The 23,509-nt window shown below is 45.4% G+C and overlaps 1 long non-coding RNA gene across 1 annotated transcript; it reads right to left on the bottom strand.

Moving 5' to 3' along the window:
• Window positions 1–766: 766 nt before the first annotated feature.
• LOC147718675 (uncharacterized) lies at window positions 767–3,665 on the bottom strand. Its single transcript, XR_015310001.1, has 3 exons — window positions 3,560–3,665; window positions 2,680–2,808; window positions 767–887 (listed from the first exon to the last, which is right to left on the bottom strand). It is a non-coding gene; the product is annotated as an uncharacterized LOC147718675 (long non-coding RNA).
• Between the last annotated feature and the right edge of the window lie 19,844 nt (window positions 3,666–23,509).

Here is a 23,509-nt window from a genome sequence, read left to right as displayed (position 1 = left end):
AATTTTATCCGACCAAGATTGCCAACGTTATTCGGTGTTTCCCGTGGAGCCAGCCCTGGGTCTAGCCCTACTTTCAAACACAAATTACAGGTAAGATAAGCGTTTGGTGGTTTGGGGGTATAATGGAGTATTAGTACGAGAGACGAGAGACTGAAGGTAGTACTACTAAAGTCCTAGGACTCTTGGATTCACTTCACTTAGTCTGTGAGAGGCACTTAGTGTTGAAAACATTTGGGCATTTACACTTAAAGGAAGAAAATGGAACTAAACTTTCAGGAAAACAGTCAACGTTAAACCCCCACCCACCAGGCAAGCAGTAAAAAACAGGTATGCTCAGATAAAGTTTGAAAAAGTATATTTATATCCCTAACAAAATAATCTCCCGCAAGACCCTCCCTAACCCCAACGATTGTCCTTCAAAAGTCCCCAAAAACCCAACTCCCAATTCCCACCCCCCAAAAGTCTCTAAAAAAGGGGCAAGGGACACTATGGGTGGATGCTGTTAACTTTTTGGGCCAGGGCATCATGCTCCTCGCGGAGCAAGGCGAGCTCCTGCTGAAGGCGGGACACCATCAGGGTAGTGCGGCGCAGGCGTGCCTTCACTGCCTTGCAGGTGCAATGCCTGTGAGAGGCAGCTGTTGGCCTTGCTGCTCGGCGGTGGCGTTTGCCTTTGGCAGCCCGGCTCAGTCTGGGTGGACCACTGTGCTGGGTGGCAGCCCGTGGGGCCACGGAGGCCGATGCAGATGACGTTGTTGTAGTTGTCGACTGCACACTTTCCACGTCCTCCAGGGCCACCAGCCGCCGATATTCCGCAACAGTGGCCTCGATCCTCCGTTGCCGGGCCGCTCTAGCCAGCTCCTTCCTCCTTGTTCGTTTGGAAGGAGAACCTATATGAAGAAAGAAAGACATAGTCTGTAACCAATGCTCTTTAACATTAACTCAATCATTCAGCAGAAATTTGTGCTGCAGTACAACTAGCAACTTGCAAGCGCATTACATAACTATTGAGGCCAGTATCTATCTAACCTCACACTTCTTCATCCTTGCTCTAACATTAGTGGGAGTTTAAGGAACAAATTCTACGAGCACTGTGGACTTCCATTGGAGTCGACTATGAAAGTACACCAGTCTTATTCTTCTTCTTATCTCTTGTTTTGGAAAATTGGTACGTTATTTTCTGCAAGCCGGCATAATGCCAGCGCGGTAAACTTGCACCCGAGAAAAAGAGACGCACGCCATGAGGAGTGACCTAGACTTGCGTTGCCGTTGCGTTACTGCACCCGTCCAGTACATGCAGGTGGTGAAGCTCTTACTTTTCTATTACGGGTGGCACTGAGAATACTCTGTTACAACTCAAGGGCTACTGCTTAATTAATTTAACTTTCACCCTACAGTGGAAATGAGTACTAGAAATGGAAAATTGAAGAAGATAAATAATCTGATTATCTATCACTTCACATGGGATGTTTTTGCTTATATATGGGATGACTTTAGGTGCTTTGCTTTTTATTGAGTGACCAGTGATACATCCACACATGAATGACTGAGTACTACTAAACTTATTAAGAGAGGTAGGGAGTGGCCACCATAATAACCGGATCTATGCAGTGCTTGCAATACAAACTACTGCTACTATTTATGGTAGTATTTGGACAAAATTAAAAGTTCTTTTCCTTGCCTTTCCTACACTGGAACGGACGTGCGGGTGCAGTGTTACATGCTCTTCAAAGTTACACTTAGTTCATCCACTGACCGTCTACTCTCTCTAGATCATGGGAACTCACAAACTTTCTCTCAGGGGCTACATTTACAGTGTAGTTTGGGGCCGAGGGCCGCACTGGTGGGGGCGGAGTCAGAGGGGGCGGGGCTAAAGCAAAACGATAACTTGTGACCATGAGGTTGCACACAGGTCCCTGCAGCAGATGCCCTCATCCACTGAGCCACCAGACCCAGCATTTACATACATCTCTCTCCCTCCTGCTCTCCCTCCTGCCCTCCCTCCATCTCTCTCTCCCTCCTGCCCTCCCTCTCCCTCCCCCTCTGTCATCTCACTGTGTGTGTGTCTATCTGTGTCAGCCTTCAGCCCGGGTTGAGACCGCTTCCTCAACGCGCACACACAGACAACAACACCAAAGTACTTAACAGGTCTTTAAAAGACCATTAACATATTATTGAGGCGTTGTTTGTTTTAGCGCCCCTGCTTCTCCACCCTGACAATCACTGCTTGCCCGGCCCCACAGAGCAGAGGCTTTGTTCTATTTCACCTCTTTGTGGCCTTGCATCTCCACTCTGCTCTGTGGGGGCCGGGGGAGCAGTGATTGTCAGAGTGGAGATGCAGGGGCGCTAACAGGTGAAATACAAAAAAGCCTCTGCTCTGTGGGGGCCGGGGGAGCAGTGATTGTCTGCAAGGTCTGCGCACCGCCAAGGAAGGCTTGCCGGGCCACCACCGGCCCGCGGGCCGTACTAGGAGTACCCCTGCTCTAGATACACATATGCTATCTAAGAGTCAGATAGTAGCATGATCCAGGTATATGGACACATACAGTTTCTGTGTCACCCACCCAGGCTGTTGTCCTTCCACCCATCATTGCTTCATCATTCACCCAGCCATGCATCTCATATTCTTGCCTTCCCAGCTAGTCTTCAATCTCAATAAGTAAGGAATATATAAGAGCTTACCTCTGGCCGCCACCACCACCGTCTCAACTCTCACAGCTGCCGCCGCCGCCTCCTCCCCTGAAGAATCGCCCTCCGCCTCCGTGTCGAGCACCACCACCTCCACACTGGCCCCGCCACCAGATGTTCCACCTACAAAGTACATTTAAGAATGTTAGAATAAAGCACTCACTAGTCACTAGTATTTGGTCTAGGAATGAAGACATGTGAAAACAATGTAATTTGTGACTGTCTACGTTAAAGTTAAAAAAAATGTCCCTTTTTCCAGGGAAGGTTGTCTTGCTGCACTTTTTGGCACAACTGATGAAGGCTGTTTTTTTAACACGCACCATTTTTCTCCACACAGACAGAAGATGGACTTCTAACAACAAGATCAAGTTGAAACCAGGTGAGAGCTCGGCTCGACCACAAGAAATGTCTTCAATTAATCGTCAGCACTAACCACTTTTCCATTATCAGTTAAACGTTTAGTTTTATTATGACTTCATTTTAATAAATGTGTTTACTTTTAATAAAGCTTTTAAACTTAAATACAATCTGTGTTTTTTGGTCCAGACTAGAGTGACTGAGCGAAAGGTTTTGCAATTTTTGCAAGCATGAGTCCAGATAGAACACTTCAAAAGACATTATGGACAATCCCAGAGGACTGCACTAAGTTGATAGAGCTATTGCTGACTAGAATCATGGGAGTTTCGCCAACCGTGCAATCTTAGTTAGCTACACAGACAGACTAATAAGAATAATCTAGTAATACCACAGGGAGTCATAGTAGAGGCAGGATAAGAATTTAGATACAGTCTACAAGAAGAGCAAAGACAATTTTGAAAAAAGTCAAATGAGGAACGCTAGGAAAAATAGGTACTAGTCTAAAATGAAAACTTACTGGGGCCAGCAGAGGAGCCCTCGCCTGCCCGATCCTGGCCCTGTTGATGAACAGCATCCGCCGCCTGCTGCTCCTGTGTCCTCCTCTCGCCCCTGGGGGGAGCTGACGTACAACATGAAAGAAAGAACAGAAAACATGGATGATTGTTGCTTGTCAATGTCAACCAAATCAAACATTTCAAAAGAACAATAACAAAATATTTCTGCGAAATTATATTGATTATGGTTACTTTTCATTTATTTGCGGACCTGTGACTTCGAAAGTCACGTAACTCACTAAACAAAGTACTGAAACGTTCACCTAGGACTGGCAGGCAGCAGTCCGCAGGCAAGACGCAAAGTGACAGACAAACTCCATTGTGATTTCAGTCAGATCAGTGACAACACTAACAGTTGCCTGCTACATTACCAGTCATTTAAATAGTCAAACTATCAATCCACCGCCACTATTTTTCTTATTGTCAGGGTTACAAAGGAAGGGGCAGATTTAAGCCCTTGCGGCTCTTTTGCGCCGTTCTTGCGTGACTTTTGTGACGCAGCAGCTAAACAAAAAAGGGCGCCATGGTGCGGCGTATAATATTATAACAACGTGACGCATTTGGGAGATGCATCCCGTTATAAAGCCCTGCGCCATCAGGGGGCGTTCCGGCGCAAGGGAGGGCATTCCTGCGCTGGAACACATCCTAATAGTGGCTGAGGGAAATCTACAAAATATCAATCAGTCACCTTTAGGACAATGATGCGTCACACAAACCCTGCACCTGCTTGAAGCAGACGTACGGCTTGACCCAGCATTGGGGAGATAGGGTACCCCAGAGCATTGATGGAGCTGCGCCATCGTTGCGACGCAACTCCAGCAGTAAAGCTTCGGTGACGTTTTGGGCCCATGGTGCGCCGCATTGCAAAAACGGCGCACCATGTTTGGTGGTGGTAGCGGGCCGCACAATTAATGGCGCATCCCTGCTACTTTGCAGGGATGCGACGGTAATTGCAATTCTGCCCCTTAGGGGCATACTTACTTACGCGTTCTGGCGCATCTCCAGAGATGCGCCAGATGAAATGCGTCACGCAAAACTACCCTTGCGACACGGCAGATGTGCCTCATTTACAATGCGGCGCGCCCTGGCGCAAGGGTAGGCACTTGCGTGAGGCATCTCGTCACGTAAGAGCGGCGCATCGCTGGAGTCACGTCGCCAACGCAATGCAACTCCAGTAATGCTCAGGGCCACCCAATACTTAACATGCTGTGTCAGTCCTTTCGCCTGCTTCGAGCAGACATAAGGAATTGAATTGACGTAGCAGCGTCGCAGAAGTGCCTGCGTTAAATCTTGTACATTTCACGCAGGCAATTTTGCGAGGCGCACAGCCGCTGGACCGCCCACCCTGCGTACTAGGAACGCACCCATTGTGGTGCAGGCCCATGGCTTTATAACGTGACGCATCTCCCTAGATGCGTCATGCTGTAAATGACTCGCAGGGATGCGGCACGTTTACGCCGCTGTTGCGTCACGCAAGGCAACGTAAACGTGGCGCAAGGGGCTTGTAAATGTAATCTGCCCCCTAGTGTCTAGCATTACGCAGTTCTGTAAAGTACACTCATACATAATAGTTACTCAGGCCAATGAGACCACGAAATAGAAAACAAATAAGCATAGTAGCAACGCCACTGAGAAGGAGAGCAGTGCACCTGAAATGCACAGAAGATTTTGAAATATAATTTAACTACAATGTAATCGTCATCAGCGGCATTATTGGCTTGCTCCATGTAAAAAACAAATATTTGCAATACAACAACACAGAGCAGGAGAAAACATCATAGTAGTGAGTGATTAAATGGCTACTACTACTCACCAAGCCCGGGGATCTCCAAGCCGAGCTGGTCCAGCAGGTCGCGCTCGCGGTCCAGGAGGTCCGTCCAGCGATGGGTGACCTGGCTGTAGGTGCGCTGGACCCCGTAGAGGTGGGATATGGCCCAGCACACCTTCTCCCACCGCTTCCGGCGCTCCCGCATGTTGTAGCCGCCGGCCGCGATCCTGCCGCCTCCCGCGATGGTCCTGGGCAGGCGGCGCTGGACGAAGTAGACCAGCGCGCCCACTTCCTCCGGGCTGAAGATCTCCCGTCGCGTCACCTGCTCCCCCCTCAATCTCCCGCATGCTGTCCTGCCACTGGGTCCAGCACTACTCCCCGCCGCCGCTGCGGCCCTCAAGTGCCTGGGCAGCTTCACGGCACCTGGCTTGACCATGGTCTGGGCAGGTAAGGTAGGAAGAAGTAGAAAATTAAGAAAGAATAGGATAGGGAAGAAGAAAAGAAAAGAGTTTAAAAAAGTAGTTTAAAAGTAAAGAAAAATAGCAGAAAAGACAAAAATATACAGCTAGGAAAAGAGAGGGATAGATAAGAAGCAAAATCGTAAAAAAAAAACTGAAAACAAGCAAAGGATGGCAAAGATACCAAGAGGATTAAACACCATGCCCAGACACAGGAAATGAATGAAAAACAAGATGGCCGGCGCCCGTTCACGAGCGCAAAAGTAAGTTCGCGCGAGATTTTCCTCGCGATCTCGTGCGAACCTCTAGATTTCCCGCGCGATCTCGTGCGAACCTCTACTCGCAATGCGCTTACTGCGCGAGATTATACATAGCGGGCGGAAACGGAAATACGTCACGCAAACAAAATGGCCACGCCCGTACTCGACCTTGGGGTAAATTCGCGTGTTGCGCTGCAAGCGGCTCGCGAATACTGCAAAAAAACTCGCGAAACAACAAGCCGCAAAAAAATAAAATGCTCATTCGCACGAATTGGCGGCTTCCGCGGTCGGTTTCGCACGACGCCGTGCCCCGCGAATAGCGCGAAAAAAACCGAAAAACGATTTCAGCAAAAGCAAAAGCAATGAGCAGGTGCAAAAGGTCAACCTCATGATTTGTAACGATTCTTTGTAGTGCTTCCTGAGGGGGCCCTCCAGAATTCGGTTGCCTGCTTGCAACTATTGTGTGACCCTGCTCTGACCTTAACTGTATGCCACAAAGGTCCTGATTTACAGCTAAAGGAGCAGACAAGCAGGTGCCAGGCTGGAACTTTAAATTCTTTCAGTGACACATTAATTAGCCCCTAATTCATTATTGTCAGTTGGGGCAGGGCAGGTGTTGTTAATAAACTAACCCCAAATTAATTCATGTCAGTTCAAGCAGGGCAGGTGGGCTTGCTTTTCCCCCCCATCTTCTACAGTGATGATGAACCAGAGGGTGGCATTGATGTAACAGAGGGTGGCATGGGTCAAAGAGAGGGTGCCAGTGGTAAAACAGAGGGTGCTGGGAGGCTGTGATGATGAACCAGACGTAGAAACAACATAGTCGCGACCGTTGCGAGCCGACAAGTAAGTTCGCAATTGCGAACTAGTACCAAATCCTCGCGAACTGGCAGAAACAATTGCGAACACAAAAAAAAATAAAAATCCGCAAATTCGCGGGAATTCGCGGATTTTGCGGATTGCGAATCCGCAAATCCGCAAAATTCGCGAACGCGAGATCCGCAAAATTCGCCCATGCTTAGGTGGAGGCACATGGGGCCCAGATCGTGTCCTACACCGACGATACGCAACTCCTCTTCACGTGTGGTAAGGACCAGGAGTTCGAGGGAGAGAGGATCCGGGGCTGTTTGAGAATGGTCTTCGACTGGTTCCAGTGGAACAGTTTGAAGGCTAATTCGAGCAAGTCTGAGGTCTTATTCTTCGGGTGTGTCACCGATCCTGAGTGGCGGCACTGGTGGCCGCCCGATATGTGTCCTCCCGCACAATCATCTTTGGTTGCTAAAAATCTGGGAGTCAAGCTAGACAACCAGCTGTCGCTGAGAATGCATATTCTTGGTCTGGCTGGCACCTGTTATGGAATTTTGAAAATGCTTCGTAAATTCCTGCCCCTACTGTCGGTGGAGCACAGGCGGATTACTGTGCAGGCGCTCATTGGATCAAGGCTAGAGTACGCCAATGCCCTTTTTCTTGGCCTTCCTGACTATCTGGTCCAGCGCCTGCAGGTGGCGCAGAACTCCGCCGCTCGGGCGATTTTCGGCCTGCGCAGACGAGCTCGAGCGTCCGGGCCGTTACAGACGCTCCATTGGCTGCCGATCCGGAAGCGGATCATGTTCAAATCCCTGACGCTGATGCACAAAGCTGTGTTTGGCTCCGGTGTCGGATATCTGAGGCGGAGACTAGCCTTCTATTGTCCAACCCGCTCCCTGCGGTCGGAATCCCTTTTCACAGCGGTGGTCCCGCGGGGGAGGAAGGCTCAGGTAGGGGGCGTTCTTTCAGCTGCAAAGCTCCCCAGCTGTGGAACTCGCTTACGCTCCGCAGCACTGCCAATCTGCTCCAGTTCAGGAAGAGCCTGAAGACTTGGCTTTTTAATCTGTAGGCTTTATGTTCTTTTTTGTTTCTAATTCTGTTCTAGCTTTGTTGTGTTATTTTTACTCTGAGCTGCAAGTGGAAAGCGCCGGGACACTCTTGTCGAGTAGCCGTTGCGCTATATTAAATGCATTATAACATAACATAACATAACATAACTCAGCTGGATGGCGGGTGAGGCACTGTGCCGCAAGAGCGGGCAGAACTCAGCTGGATGGCGGGTGAGGCACTGTGCCACAAGAGCGGGCGGAACTCATCTGGATAGCGAGTGAAACGCCAAGGGGCGCCCCACTGCAGCTGAGGAGCCTCCACCTGGGGAGGCGGGAGAGGCCCGTTCGCGCCGCCTCCGCCCCCCCGGGGCACCCCACGCCGTCTTTCGGCGCAGCATTGTAGGATGGCCACACCAGTGCGGCAACTTGCTGAACACCACCTCGGTGCCATCCGGATCTCGGCGCGTTGTGCTGCCTTCGGCCTACTATAGCAGCAAGTGCAGGCGCAACTCAGATGGACAGCGAGTGAAACGCTAAGGGGCGCCCCACTTCAGATGAGGTGCCTCCACCTGGGGAGGCGGGAGAGGCCCATTTGCGCCGCCTCCCCCCACCCCCGGGCACCCCACGCCGTCTTTCGGCGCAGCATTGTAGGATGGCCACACCAGTGCGGCAACTTGCTGGACACCACCTCGGTGCCATCCGGATCTCGGCGCGGTGTGCTGCCTTCGGCCTACTGCAGCAGCAAGTGCGAGCGCAACTCAGCTGGACAGCGTGTGAAACGCTAAGGGGCACCCCACTGCAGATGAGGTGCCTCCACCTGGGGAGGCGGGAGAGGCCCGTTCGCGCCGCCTCCCCCCCCCGGGCACCCCACGCCGTCTTTCGGCGCAGCATTGTAGGATGGCCACACCAGTGCGGCAACTTGCAGGACACCACCTTGGTGCCATCCGGATCTCGGCGCGTTGTGCTGCCTTCGGTCTATTCGCACATCGGTCCGCTACTGACGCCGCCTCACAGGCCAACGGATTTTGCAGGCTTTTTGTAGCCCAAAGCCGCATAACAGGTCATGTGACTTGTTTATAAAACTTTTCATTGGTTCATTTTACTTTTGGTTTCCTAATGATGGAAGGCTTGATCATATGACCTAAAAATAACACTTTTCATTGGATTGAAACATTTTTTTTTCCCAAATGATGAAAGCCCCACCTTTTTTTTCTCACTCGGCAGTCCAAAAAGGTTCCGTTAGATGACAACAGAGGGGACAGGCAACAAGAACCATCAGTCAAAAGAGGGGAGGGCAAGTTCTTCCCTACGGGGTCACGTTGGGGCTCCACCGGAAGTCATCGAATTGGTAGTCTACAGTGTTTCTGGATGTTTCAGACTGAAGCTGGCGTCAGAATGAGAGCACCACCATCTCGTGGCTCCGTCGTGGCCATTCCGCAAGCAATCATGGCAGCCGCTCCCCACCGGAAGCCTGCGGGAGTCGGGGGCCCCGATGACTTTTGTAGAATCTTCAAGGCTGAGGGGACGCTTTCGGAAATGGGGCCCAAGCCCTAGCAGGCAAATGTCCGAGTTCAAATGTGTCCCAGGGCCATTTTAGTGGACCAGGCCCAAATCCGAAGAGCCGGCCGCCATTTTAAGAGTCCTGTGGCAGCCGCCTATTGCTGCACTGCAAGAGTGGGTGCAATTCAACTGGATGGTGGGCGAGACGCTGTAGCCGCAAGAGCGGGCGCAACTCAGCTGAATGGCGGATGAGGCACAGTGCCGCAAGAGCGGGCGCAATTCAGCTGAATGGCGACTGAAACGCTAAGGGGCGCCCCACTGCAGCAGAGGAGCCTCCACCTGGGGAGGCGGGGGAGGCCCGTTCGCGCTGCCTCCCCCCCCCACCGGAGCGCCCCACGCCGTCTTTCGGCGCAGCATTGTAGGATGGCCAGACCAGTGCGGCAACTTGCTGGACATCACCTGGGTGCCGTCCGGATCTCGGCGCGTTGTGCTGCCTTCAGCCAATTCGCACAACGGACCGCTACTGACGAAACCTCACCGGCCGACGGATTTTGCCGACTAAAAGACACACCAAAGCAGCCCATTGTTGCTTTTGAGATGGATGTTGCAGCAGGCTGCCATGTAAATAGTTGTTTAAAATGTTTTTTTTAACGTGTTTACTTTGTTGGAGCGTTGTATATATTTATAAGTTATTAAAGTGTTATAATCCTACTACTTTGTTGGAGTGCTATATATTTTTAATGTGACACTTAATTGTGAAGACTTTGATGTACAAAAAGGCATCCCTGGAATCTTCCGCTTCCGGCTCGGTCCCACACACCCTTACAGTGAGAATCCCCTCCCCAATCACAATACATGATCGTTATCAGATAGTAGGAACGCGTGTGGTGTGACGGATCTCATGGGGTGGGGGCCTTGATCTACTGTAACTCATTTGAAGAGGGGTGAATCTTTACAGTTGGGGCCATAAACTACATCCGCAGGGCTAGGTGATAGCCTGGGACCGGCCTGGACAATCGGACACAGAGGAAGAGGAGTGTCAGAGGGTGCGGTAGTGAATAGGGTGAAAGGGAGGTGTCGGGCGGGCACAGGGTGTGATTCTCAGGGAAGAGCAGCGCAGATGGGGGGAGGTTTATGGCCCATGCATGAGAGAGAGAGCGGGGGTGACCAGTGCGTGGGGAAGATGCTTGCGAGGGTGGGGAGCCATGCTGAGGATCGGCGGCGTGCAGAGAGTGGGTCTGGTCAAGGCATCTAAAATGGCTGCCGTGCACGACAAAAGTGTGGCATTGGAAAAAAGGCAAGATGGCGCAGACAATGTTTATCAATACGGATTAATTTATAACAATTATTTTTAACAATATATTTACTCGCAGTGACAAAATGGCGGTCAACACTTCCTGATTTCCTTCGAATCGAACGTTAACAGACGTCACGCAGCAAAAAAAAATCCCCTCGCGCGCAGCCGCTGGAAGACATGTATCAACATATATGAGCATCCTCAGCCACCCTCAGAAAACATAGGGGATCAGGATACGTCTCCCGTACCCCCTTATACCCATTTCTCACATTGTTTTTCCTCCATCTTGTAATTTAATTAAAACGAAACACAAAATGGCGAATTCCCGTTTCGCTACCGGTTCACGACCCGGTTCGCGAACCGGGAAGCGCTTCTACTGCGAAAAATCAAATTTTTTTATTTGCCCCACGGGACCCTTTAATAACCCCAACATCATTCCTAGGGGGTCAAGAGGGGTCTACCTTGCCCCCTTTCATTAAATTCCCCCTACGTTTTTCTCCTCCTCTTGTCTCTCGATCCTACCGTGAGACAAGATGACGGCCGTTCCGGACTGTTTAGAATGTTGACAGACACCGGAGAGCCAATCAGCTTCGCTTCGCAAAGTTCCGTTACGCGAAAAGTACGCGAACCGGAGCGCTACCCGGGACGCTGTCACAGATTTATCAGTTTTTTAAAATGTTAATTTCTCAAAATCCACTGGAGCACATATATTGAGACCTAGCAAAGGCACATCGGGCTAACAGTCCCTACAATTTTGCCAAGTTTCGTGCAAATCCATTCAGCCGTTCGAGCTAAAAGTGAGGCCAACCGCCCTATGGAAAAATGAATGGTGAAAACGCGTTTTGGGACCCCCCTTTTTTCTCGGCCCCCCCTTGACAAACCCCCCCACATTTTCAGGGGCTGCTCAGAAATAAAATGTGCCATTTTCCTGAAAATTTCAGCCGATTCCGTCCACAAACGCCAAAGTTATTAGACATAGAATTTTCAAAAGTCCCATAGAGAAAAAATCCTAACTATATATACCTACTGGCGACCGCCAGTAGGTAATATGTGTGTGGGCGTCGTATATAAACACGCCGAAACGCGTCTGTGCAGCATGTCGGATTAAATCTTTCCTTGAGTCAAAGTCACGGTGTCAGTGCCTTCCTTTCATCAGAGGGAATTGGATTGGTAATCAATATATATATATATATATATATATATATTAATATTTATATATATATACATATATATTTCAAAAAATACTGGTCCTGCACCTCCAACTTTGGTGAACAGAAAACCACGGCGAGTCCCAAAGATTTCAGGCAAGATGTTTATTAGTTACCACAGCACAATGGTCTGACGCGTTTCGGGCAGATGCCCTTGCTCACAGATCTATATATCTGTGTGTGGGCATTATATATATATATATATATATATATATATATATATATATATATATATATATATATATATATATATATATATATATATCCAACAACAAAAATGCAGTATAGTACGCTCTCAGGAATCAAACACAGTCCAGAAGTAAAGTGGAACCTTGGTTTTAATCACACAACGCGTTTCGGCGACCTGCCTTGATCACGTGTGACATCACAGTGAAAAAAGTGTGCTATTTACAAACGAATACATCGAAATCGAAGTAGGACTTTGGTTACATCAGCACAAAAGCGTCAGACATATTGGAATGGTAATCATATGTTGAAACAGTTGGTAAACACAATCCGTCATTCACATAGGTATAACCTACAATTCGTATTTCACATTGGTATTATGTACTACATCTGTGGCATTAGGAATCATACCACATAAATCTCCCGTATATTGGGCGAAACTCCTGGTTCTACTTGCAACCCGATAATTTCAATAAGCCCGTGTACCATAAACATTAGCTGTCGGCCATATTGACATGGTGAATGACATCTCTAGGAATAAAATTCATCAAAGCTGGCATCATTGTCTCTTGAGGTATTAGAGATGTGCTGGCACTAACAAAACAAAAATAATAATAAATAATAATGAAATGAGCTCGCTCCTAGTCATGTACGACTAAGTTAACACTGCCCAGGTAGTCTTAATTACCCACAAAATTGCAGGCATGCAAGTCGGCATTATGAGTGGATGAGTTGGTCAAAAAGCAGTTCATAATCAACCCCTCAGATACCCAAGGCATTCATAATAGTGAAGAAAGTGCTCCAGTGCAACATGCAAATATGCCGAGACCAACCTCGAGTTCATATGGGTCTCAGTCAAACAACCATTCAAGGCATGGCAGAAAAAGGGTATTAATGACAAGTGTCCAAAGAATATTTAGTGCCAGTGTTAGAGCCAGTCTCCAACTTGGGTGCTTAAATCACAATTAGTATAGTCCTACTGGCGACTGAAACGATGTGTAGAACAGGTGAGTGAACAATAACTGACCGTGAGAAGGTGTCTAAAAGAAGAAGTGCAAACTGGAAGTGTCAATGACAGTGGTGCCCAATTCTGGAATCCATTTATACCGGGAAACCCTGACTGTACACCTGTAGATGAATACACAAAGAATAAAATACAATTAAAATAATGCTTTGGGAATAACGTTTCTAGCACACCTAAAGCATGTTGGAGAAAAACAAGCAGAATACAGATCACAAGCACATTCTCATATCTGTTATAAAAAATTGTCCAGTACTGGACTATCAAGTAATCTAGGAGTCAACCCTAAGATGTATTTCTAACTCCTCATCCCAGTTGAGCCCACCTGGGTGCTTACTTTGGAAGTTAATAATATGTCAAAAAAATAAAAAATATATATATATATATATATATATATTACCTACTGGCGGTCGCCAGTAGGTATATATAGTTAGGATTTTTTCTCTATGGAACTTTTGAAAATTCTATGTCTAATAACTTTGGCGTTTGTGGACGGAATCGGCTGAAATTTTCAGGAAAATTGCACATTTTGTTTCTGAGCAGCCCCTAAAAATTTGGGGGGGTTTCGTCAAGGGGGGGCCGAGAAAAATGGGGGTCCCAAAACGTGTTTTTCCCATTCATTTTTCCATAGGGCGTTTGGTCTCACTTTTAGCTCGAACGGCTGAATGGATTTACATGAAACTTGGCAAAATTGTAGGGACTGTTAGCCCGATGTGCCTTTGCTGGGTCTCAATATATGTGCTCCAGTGGATTTTGAGAAATTAACGTTTAAAAAAACAGATATATCTGTGACAGCGTCCCGGATAGCGCTCCAGATCGCGTACTTTTCGTGTAACGGAGCTTTGCGAAGCGAAGCTGATTGGCTCTCCGGTGTCTGTCAACATTCTAAACAGTCCGGTGCGGCCACCATCTTGTCTCTCGGTAGGATCGAGAGACAAGAGGAGGAGAAAAACGAAGGGGGAATTTAATGAAAGGGGGCAAGGTAGACTCCTCTTGACCCCTAGGAATGATGTTGGGGTTATTAAAGGGTCCCGTGGGGCAAATAAAAAAAAATTGATTTTTCGCAGTAGAAGCGCTTCTCGGTTCGCGAACCGGGTCGCAAACTGGTAGCGAAACAGGAATTTTGCCATTTTGTGTTTCGATTTAATTAAATTACAAGATGGAGGAAAAGCAATGTGAGTATTGGGTATAAGGGGGTATGGGAGACGTATCCTGACCCCCTATGTTTTCTGAGGGTGGTTGAGGAGGCTCACATATGTTGATACTTGTCTTCCAGCGGTTGCGCGTGAGCGTTTTTTTTTTGCCGCTTGACTTCTGTTAACGTTCGATTCGAAGGAAATCAGGAAGTGTTGACCGCCATTTTGACACTGCGAGTAAATATATTGTTAAAAATAATTGTTATAAATTAATTCGTATTGATAAACATTGTCTGCTCCATCTTGCTTTTTTTCCAATGCCACACTTTTGTCGTGCACGGCAGCCATTTTAGATGCCTTGACCACACCCACTCTCTGCACGCCGCCGATCCTCAGCATGGCTCCCCACCCTCGCAAGCATCTCCCCCACGCACTGGTCACCCCTGCTCTCTCTCTCATGCATGGGCCATAAAGCTCCCCCCATCTGCGCTGCTCTTCCCTGAGTATCACACCCTGTGCCCGCCCGACATCTCCCGTTCACCCTATTCACTACCGCACCCTCTGACACTCCTCTTCCTCTGTGTCTGATTGTCCAGGCCGGTCCCAGGCTATCACCTAGCCCTGCGGATGTAGTTTATGGCCCCAACTGTAAAGAATCACCCCTGTTCAAAGGAGTTACAGTAGATCAAGGCCCCCACCTCATGAAATCCGTCACACCACACGCGTTCCTACTATCTGATAACGATCCTGTATTGTGATTGGGGAGGGGATTCTCACTGTAAGGGTGTGTGGGACCGAGCCGGAAGCGGAAGATTCCAGGGATGCCTTTTTGTACATCAAAGTCTTCACAATTATGTGTCACATTAAAAATATATAGCACTCCAACAAAGTAGTAGGATTATAACACTTTAATAACTTATAAATATATACAACGCTCCAACAAAGTAAACACGTTACAAAAAAACTTTTTAAACAACTATTTACATGACATTGCTTTAACCAGGATAGACAAAGAAATGACACAGTGATGTAAAAGTTTCTGAAAGAAATGCCAAGAACGTCCCATGTGAAAAAGAATTTTATCTGGCAATTTTTTTCTTTTCCTTCTCATGAAAAGAAAGTTAATGCCAGGTTCGTTACTTGCCTCATCTGCAAAAAAAAAACTCTCGAGAGGGACCGAAAAAAAATATAGCTATGGTAATCATACCATGCATCGGCACATGGAGAGGTGGCACCCTCTTAATTATTCTAAAGCACAACTTCGAGATTTGTTGGATAACCCCCGACCGGCAAAAACATCCACCAATGACTTAGCAATAAGTGAGTCAGAGGCAAGGGAAACGGTCCCAAATCTGCAAAAGAACTTTGGGCAGATGAGATTGACTTGTGTAGCATGTGGAAAATTAATTTCATGCGGAGAGATGAGTATTACTTTAATAAATAGATCATATGAAAATTATCAATGTCCAAAACGTCCTAGAAAGTAATTTTTGTCATTTTTGAGGAAGAGAGATAACCTACAGTGGTACGGGGTCGTTTTCGTTCGTACTAGGGGGGCCAGGTGACATTCCTTCGCTGTGGCTTAGGGGCATTTAAAACAACTTCCCTGATACAGGTAGCATATAAAGTATACCAGGGTCTTTATTGATTGCTTTATGCTGTACAAAAATGAAAAACACATACAACAAACCTGGACCATTCATATTTTCAATGTTTCTGCGTACTATACTTTTTAACCCTTAACTAATTGAGCTGCTTCATTTCACCTGCTTTTTAAAAAAAAAAAAAAAATCGGAAACAGTGGCCATTTATTCGAAACTTACCAATCTACGCGTTACAACTACGTTTGCTTTTTTAAAAACCTTTAATAAAAATGTTGGTGCCCAAGTACGGGCCTACAACCCCGTGGGCCGGCCACGGAGCAGGCTGGAACTGTAAATGGGGGGGGGGGGTATTTATTTGTGGAAAACATAACAGAGTCAGTGGTCGTTGATTTCATAGTAAAAAGTGCGACAAGTGCAACAAAATCATATCGATAATTCATTGTGAGCAAGTACCAAAAGTGTCGACAATTCGAACCTTCAATAATAAATACAGTAATCAATGATGCATTAGAACTTAATATCAATTCATTGTTCGAACGTGTAATCAGTACCCGTCCCATGTCAATTCATTGTTCGAACGTATAATCAATACCCATCCCGGATCAATTCATTGTCCGAACATATAATCAGTCTTATCCCATATCAATTCATGTGCTAAAAACTGCATACATATCTCATGATATCAAGGCTGAGCAATCGGGGCACAACAAGGAGTTGAGAGTTTCATTTGTACCGGCGCCATTTTGGGTGAGGTCAGGAAGGTCCAAGTATAGTCAAAATGTCTCCACCAACTCGTGGTTGGACCGGGACCTCTTTCGCATGTCCAAAAGTTTTTGTTGAAGGGTAGCAGAGGGGACTGGCGACATGAACCATCAGTCAAAGTGGGGTGGGAGGCAACAATCTCTCCTACCGGGTTATACTGGTGTTCCACCGGAATTGATCAAGTTGGAAGTCTTGCAGGATTTTGATCATTTCAAGACTGAGGCCGGCGCCGGCATGAGCGCGCCGACGTCCCTCGGCTACGTCGTGGTCGTTCCGTGGGTGATCATGGCAGTCATTCCCCATCGGGGGTCGGGGGCCCCGTGGCTCTTATAGAATCTTCAAAGTTGAGGAGAACGTTTCTGGACACAGGACTCATTTTCTAGCTGAACTCAAAAGCGTTGTTGTACCGCAAAAGTAAACGAGACCCCCGCTGGGTGAGCGGAGCATCATTGCCTCGCAATAGTGGACGAGGCCTTTTGTCGGGTCAGTGGAGCGCCGCTGCATCGCAAGAGTGGAGGAACCCTTGTCAGGTGAGTGGAGCGTTGGGGGTGCAGCTGAGGGGACCCCACCTGGGGGGTGGGAGAGGCTTGTTCGCGCTGCCTCTCCCTCCCAGCGCACCCCACGCCGACACCTGGCATTGATATCCGTGATGTCCGGACCCGGCGATAAAAGGGGGGGGGTCGGAGGCAGAGGCAAGACATCCCCCCCGTGGCCTGCAGGGCGCCGCTTCAGGACCGAACGGGGAGCTCATACCAAGCTGGGGCCAGACCAGGAGATACGAGGGGAGGGGGGGGGTCGTTGGCATGTGCAAGACATTCCTCTCCAGTGTTGTCGCAGCCAAAGAAGATCCCGTCGGCCTCGGCTCTTCTTCTGGTGCACCTTACGCGACGACCCTTTTGTTGGGGGAGTGGAGCGTTGGGGGTGCAGCTGATGAGGGGCCCCCACCTGGGGGGGTGGGAGAGGCTCGTTCGCGCTGTCTCTCCCACCCAGCGCACCCCACGCCGACACCTGGCGTTGATATCCGTGATGTCCGGACCAGGCGATAAGAGAGGGGGGGGTCGGAGGCAGAGGCAAGACATCCCCCCCGTGGCCTGCAGGGCACCAGAAGAGAATGGGAGGACCAGTACATTCCGGGCCGACCATCCCACGACTTCTCCGGCTGATGGCGGCTAGTCGGGCCCCGCCCTGCACGTGTCGAGGCCTCGTCTTCCGGATGGGCATAACCGTGGACCTGTTGCACTTCGGGAGTTTCGGGAATGGGGGTAGGTATCTGCTGAATTGTATCTATTTCACGTTACCGTTATTGGGCGTGGTGGGCAGTGGGACAGACATGCTTGGAGCAGTGGGGGGGTGGCGGAGCCTAGCTACCTCGTGGCTGCCGTAACGTCAAGCTTGGCTTCTTTCACCACTTCCATGTTTCTTATTTCTAGCGAAGTCAAAAACTCATCAGTGGCCTACTGATTTTGTTCGATTTCTTTCCCTTCCTTTTCAAGTGTGTTTCATGCTAAAGTTTCTGTTTAACAGGATACAGTGAATACTTTGTATTTTACATATGTCTTCTTTATTAGGGGTACTCTCCGGTTGAGACAGATGATGTACCTCTAATAAATGGTCCGGGTGGAACTAGTTTGTCAATCAGTGGGGAGTAGATGGGCATGACAGATTACAACGGGGGACAAAAGTCCGCATTACCTATCCTTCACTATCAGAAAACAGAAACAACAATGACAACTAATAGTAGTGATATCCTGGGTGGGTGATGAAACTGGGATTGTTAATGGAAAAAGATCTACAGAGAAAGCTATTGGTGAATTATACTTCTCCGGAAATTTAAAACTCACAAATTTTTTATTTGTGTAATCGTTTCAGGTCAAACGGATTGTGGAAAAATGTTCAGAATGGAAGAGTCACCAAAAGGCAAAAAGTACACTCCTGTATGAAAATGTTACTATTAATGCTTGACTGAGGCCAAGGAGATCAGAGTGCATGAGTCTCATGCTCGATCGATTGAGCTAGCCGGATCGAGCAACAAAAAGTATAAAATAGTTATGTAAATAGTTATTTAATAAAATGTTTTACCCTGTTACTTTGCTGGTGTGTTGTATATATTTATAATATTTGCATAGGGTTTGTCGTTATTTTGGGTGGGGTGGGTGGCGGAGTCGAGCTGTCTTGCAGCCATCATGGTGTGGAGCTCAGTTCATCTCACTAGTTTTGTATTTCTCATGAGGGGTTGTTCTTAATGTTTCTATTTTAGCGAGGTCAAAAAGAGATCCCATTAGTGGCCTACTGATTTTGCTCGATTCCTTTTGTTTTTTTAAACGATTTTTCACTATCTGCAAAGACTAAACAGAGTATTGCGACTCTGTGCTTGTTTGTAAATAGAGAATGAACCAAAGAGAACCAATTCTAAAACAGTAAATGCTTGGATAACAATCAATCAAATAGAGAGAGAAGCAGGCACGACGGATTACAACGGGGCAAAGACCTGCGTTAACTACCCTTCACTATCTGCAAAGAGAGAGTACTCCTAAGAGAAAAGAGGGGGGGGACAGCGTTCAAAGCACATCAGCGTGCATAAACAAGAAAATGTTTTTACCTATCACGTACTTGACATTTGACAGCTTTTGATATTTGCTATTAAAAAACCATTGAAATTCACTGAAAAAACCATAGGTTATAGGCCATATATAGTTAGGAATTAGCATTTACAAAACCTTGAAAATTCACTGAAAAAACCATTGGTTATAGACCACATATAGTTAGGAATTAGCATTTACAAAACCTTAATTTACTTGCACAAAACAATAGAAATTTGCATATATAGTTAAATGCAATAACTATATATCGCGCACCCGCAATCCACTGCTGATGATGTCACATATTACATCATTCATGACATGGTCAGTGACATCACTGATGACATCACTGATGACAACTCAAATGACATCACTGATGACAACTCAAATGACATCACTGACAACATCACTGATGACATCAATCATGTGATAATACGATCAACCTCTTCAGACTCTAATATAACCTTAGATACACTCAGAGTAAACAGACACTCACAGACTGTCACTCATCCATGGAGTTACTCACACACCTAGTCAGTCATGCACTGAATCAATCACATCTCCATTTCCTCAACTATACAGTTATACACACCTTACTTATTCAAACATATACTAACACATATTTACTCTCTTATACAATCCCTGATACAAGTTTTCAATGATCCATTCAGCCACTCACACATTCACTGGCTCTTATACACAGTAATTTATATATGTGAACTCTCACATGTATTGTGTTTTACATATATACTTACTTTGACATGTAGCACTGAGATATCCATTCACTCACCAATACACTCGTACACAGTCAACCACCCATACAGCTGTTTCCACATGCACTTTTGAACCAATACATCTAGTGAATCAACTGCTCACACATCTATGCACAGAGTCATACACCTCCCAGCCACCCACACACACTCAGTCTCCCATACAAATACTTGGGCAACCAATCAATAAACCATATAGTTACTCATATAGCTACTGACACATGCAGCAGTTCATAGAACAAAAGATATAATGAGGCACAAATTAAGACAGTTTAGTCACTAACCCATGCACTCAGTGAGACAGATTTAATCACTCTCTCATACAGTCAGTCATGCACCTACTAAATCCTTCATCCAGACACTTATACATCCACTCATTCTTCAATATGTAAGACATATTTTAACTTTACAGAAACATACAGTCACTGGATGATGTCATCAGTGATGTCATCAGTGATGTCACTGACCATGTCATGAATGATGTAATATGAGACATCATCAGCAGTGGATTGCGGGTGCGCGATATATAGTTATTGCATTTAACTATATATGCGAATTTCTATGGTTTTGTGCGAGTAAATTAAGGTTTTGTAAATGCTAATTCCTAACTATATATGGTCTATAACCAATGGTTTTTCAGTGAATTTTCAAGGTTTTGTAAATGCTAATTCCTAACTATATGTGGTCTATAACCTATGGTTTTTTCAGTGAATATATATATATATATATATATATATATATATATATATATATATATATATATATATATATATATATATATATATATATATATATATATATATATATATATATATATATATATATATATATATATGTATATATATATGTATATATATATATATATATTTAATAAAACATATATATATATTTATATATATATTTATATATATTCACTGAAAAAACCATAGGTTTCACACCAATTATAGTTAGGAATTAGCATTTGAAAAACCTATTAAATTCACTGAAAAAAACCAGAGGTTTCACACCAGTTAAAGTTAGCTGGAAATTTTACTGACATAAAACCATTGAAATTCCCACGTTATAGTTAGTTGGACTCACTATAACTTGCGCGCCTGCAATGCACTGCTGATGACGTCACATATTACATCACTCATGACATGGTCAGTGACATCACTCATGACATCACTGATGACACCATCCAGTGAATGTGTGTCTTTCTGAAAAATAAATATGTTTATATATGTATTTGTAAAGGTCGATGGAAGAATAAATGTTTAAACAAGTGTGTAAATGGATGTTTTTTTAAAACAAATATTGATTGGTTAACTGGCTTATTAAGTGTATCGTAGTGAATACATATTTTAGAAAGTAATTTTTAAATATTTAAATATATTTATCAGTGTTATACCTATGTGAATGACGGATTGTGTTTACCAACTGTTTCAACATATGATTACCATTCCAATATGTCTGACGCTTTTGTGCTGATGTAACCAAAGTCCTACTTCGATTTCGATGTATTCGTTTGTAAATAGCACACTTTTTTCACTGTGATGTCACACGTGATCAAGGCAGGTCGCCGAAACGCGTTGTGTGATTAAAACCAAGGTTCCACTTTACTTCTGGACTGTGTTTGATTCCTGAGAGCGTACTATACTGCATTTTCGTTGTTGGATATATATATATATATATATATCCAAAAAATAGCGGCGTTCCTCACGAGCACTCGGAGAAGGAACACACAGCACACCACAGGATTACCAAGCCGATAGATTTATTTCTTCATAAATCTCGTCCGTCTAACGGACGAGATTTATGAAGAAATAAATCTATCGGCTTGGTAATCCTGTGGTGTGCTGTGTGTTCCTTCTCCGAGTGCTCGTGAGGAACGCCGCTATTTTTTGGATATTGAAACCCGGCTGCTCCGCCGGTTCGAGCCACACCCACGAAGGCGAAGGGTTGCAGCAGGAGCCTTACTGAATGACATATATATATATATATATATATATATTCACAGAAAAAACCATAGGTTATAGACCATATATAGTTAGGAATTTGCATTTACAAAACCTTGAAAATTCACTGAAAAAACCATAGGTTATAGACCATATATAGTTAGGGATTAGCATTTAAAAAACCTTATTTTATTTGCACAAAACCATTGAAATTCCATATATAGTTAGTTGCACTAACTATATATCGCGGACCCGCAATCCACTGCTAATGATGTCACATATTACATCATTCATGACATGGTCAGTGACATCACTGATGACATCACTGATGACATCTCAAATGACATCACTGATGACATCACTGATGACATCTCAAATGACATCACTGATGACATCACTGACATCTCATTTGACATTACTGATTACATCACTGATGATATCATTTATGTGATAATACATCTTCAGACTCTAATATAACCTTAGATACACTCAGTGTAAACAGGCATTCACAGACTGTCACACATCCATGGAGTTACTCACACACCTAGTCAGTCATGCAAAGAATCAATCACATCTCCATTTCCTTAACTATACAGTTATACACACCTTACTTATTCAAACATATACTAACACATATTTACTCTCGTATACAATCCTTGATACAAGTTCACAATGATTCATACAGCCACTCTCACATTCACTGGCTCTTATGTTCAGTTATTTATATAAGTCAACTCTCACATGGAGTGTGTTTTACATATGTACTTACTTTGACATGTAGAACTGAGATATCCATTCACTCACCAATATACTCATGCACACAGTCAACTGTCCATACAGCTGTTTCTACATGCACTTTTGAACCCATACACCTAGGGAATCAACTGCTCACACATCTATGCACAGAGTTATACACCTCCCAGCCACCCACACACATACTCAGTCTCCCATACAAATACTTGGGCAACCATTCAATAACCCATATAGTTACTGATATAGCTACTGATTTAAACATGCAGCAGTTTACAGAAGAACATAAATAATGATTGCCAAATTAAGACACTTTAATCACTAACCCATGCACTCAGTGAGACACATTTAATCATTCTCTCATACAGTCAGTCATGCACCTACTAAATCCTTCATCCAGACACTTATACATCCACTCATTCTTCAATATGTAAGACATATTTTAACTTTACAGAAACATACAGTCACTGGGTGTTGTCATCAGTGATGTCATCAGTGATGTCATTTGAGATGTCATCAGTGATGTCATCAGTGATGTCACTGACCATGTCATGAATGATGTAATATGTGACATCATTAGCAGTGGATTGCGGGTCCGCGATATATAGTTAGTGCAACTAACTATATATGGAATTTCAATGGTTTTGTGCAAATAAAATAAGGTTTTTTAAATGCTAATCCCTAACTATATATGGTCTATAACCTATGGTTTTTTCAGTGAATTTTCAAGGTTTTGTAAATGCAAATTCCTAACTATATATGGTCTATAACCTATGGTTTTTTCTGTGAATTTCATTGGTTTTTTAAAAGCTAATATCTAT

Source organism: Lissotriton vulgaris, chromosome 4_1, assembly GCF_964263255.1.
Source record: "Lissotriton vulgaris chromosome 4_1, aLisVul1.2, whole genome shotgun sequence".
Taxonomy (NCBI): domain Eukaryota; kingdom Metazoa; phylum Chordata; class Amphibia; order Caudata; family Salamandridae; genus Lissotriton; species Lissotriton vulgaris.
This window is presented reverse-complemented; position numbering and strand designations above follow the sequence as displayed.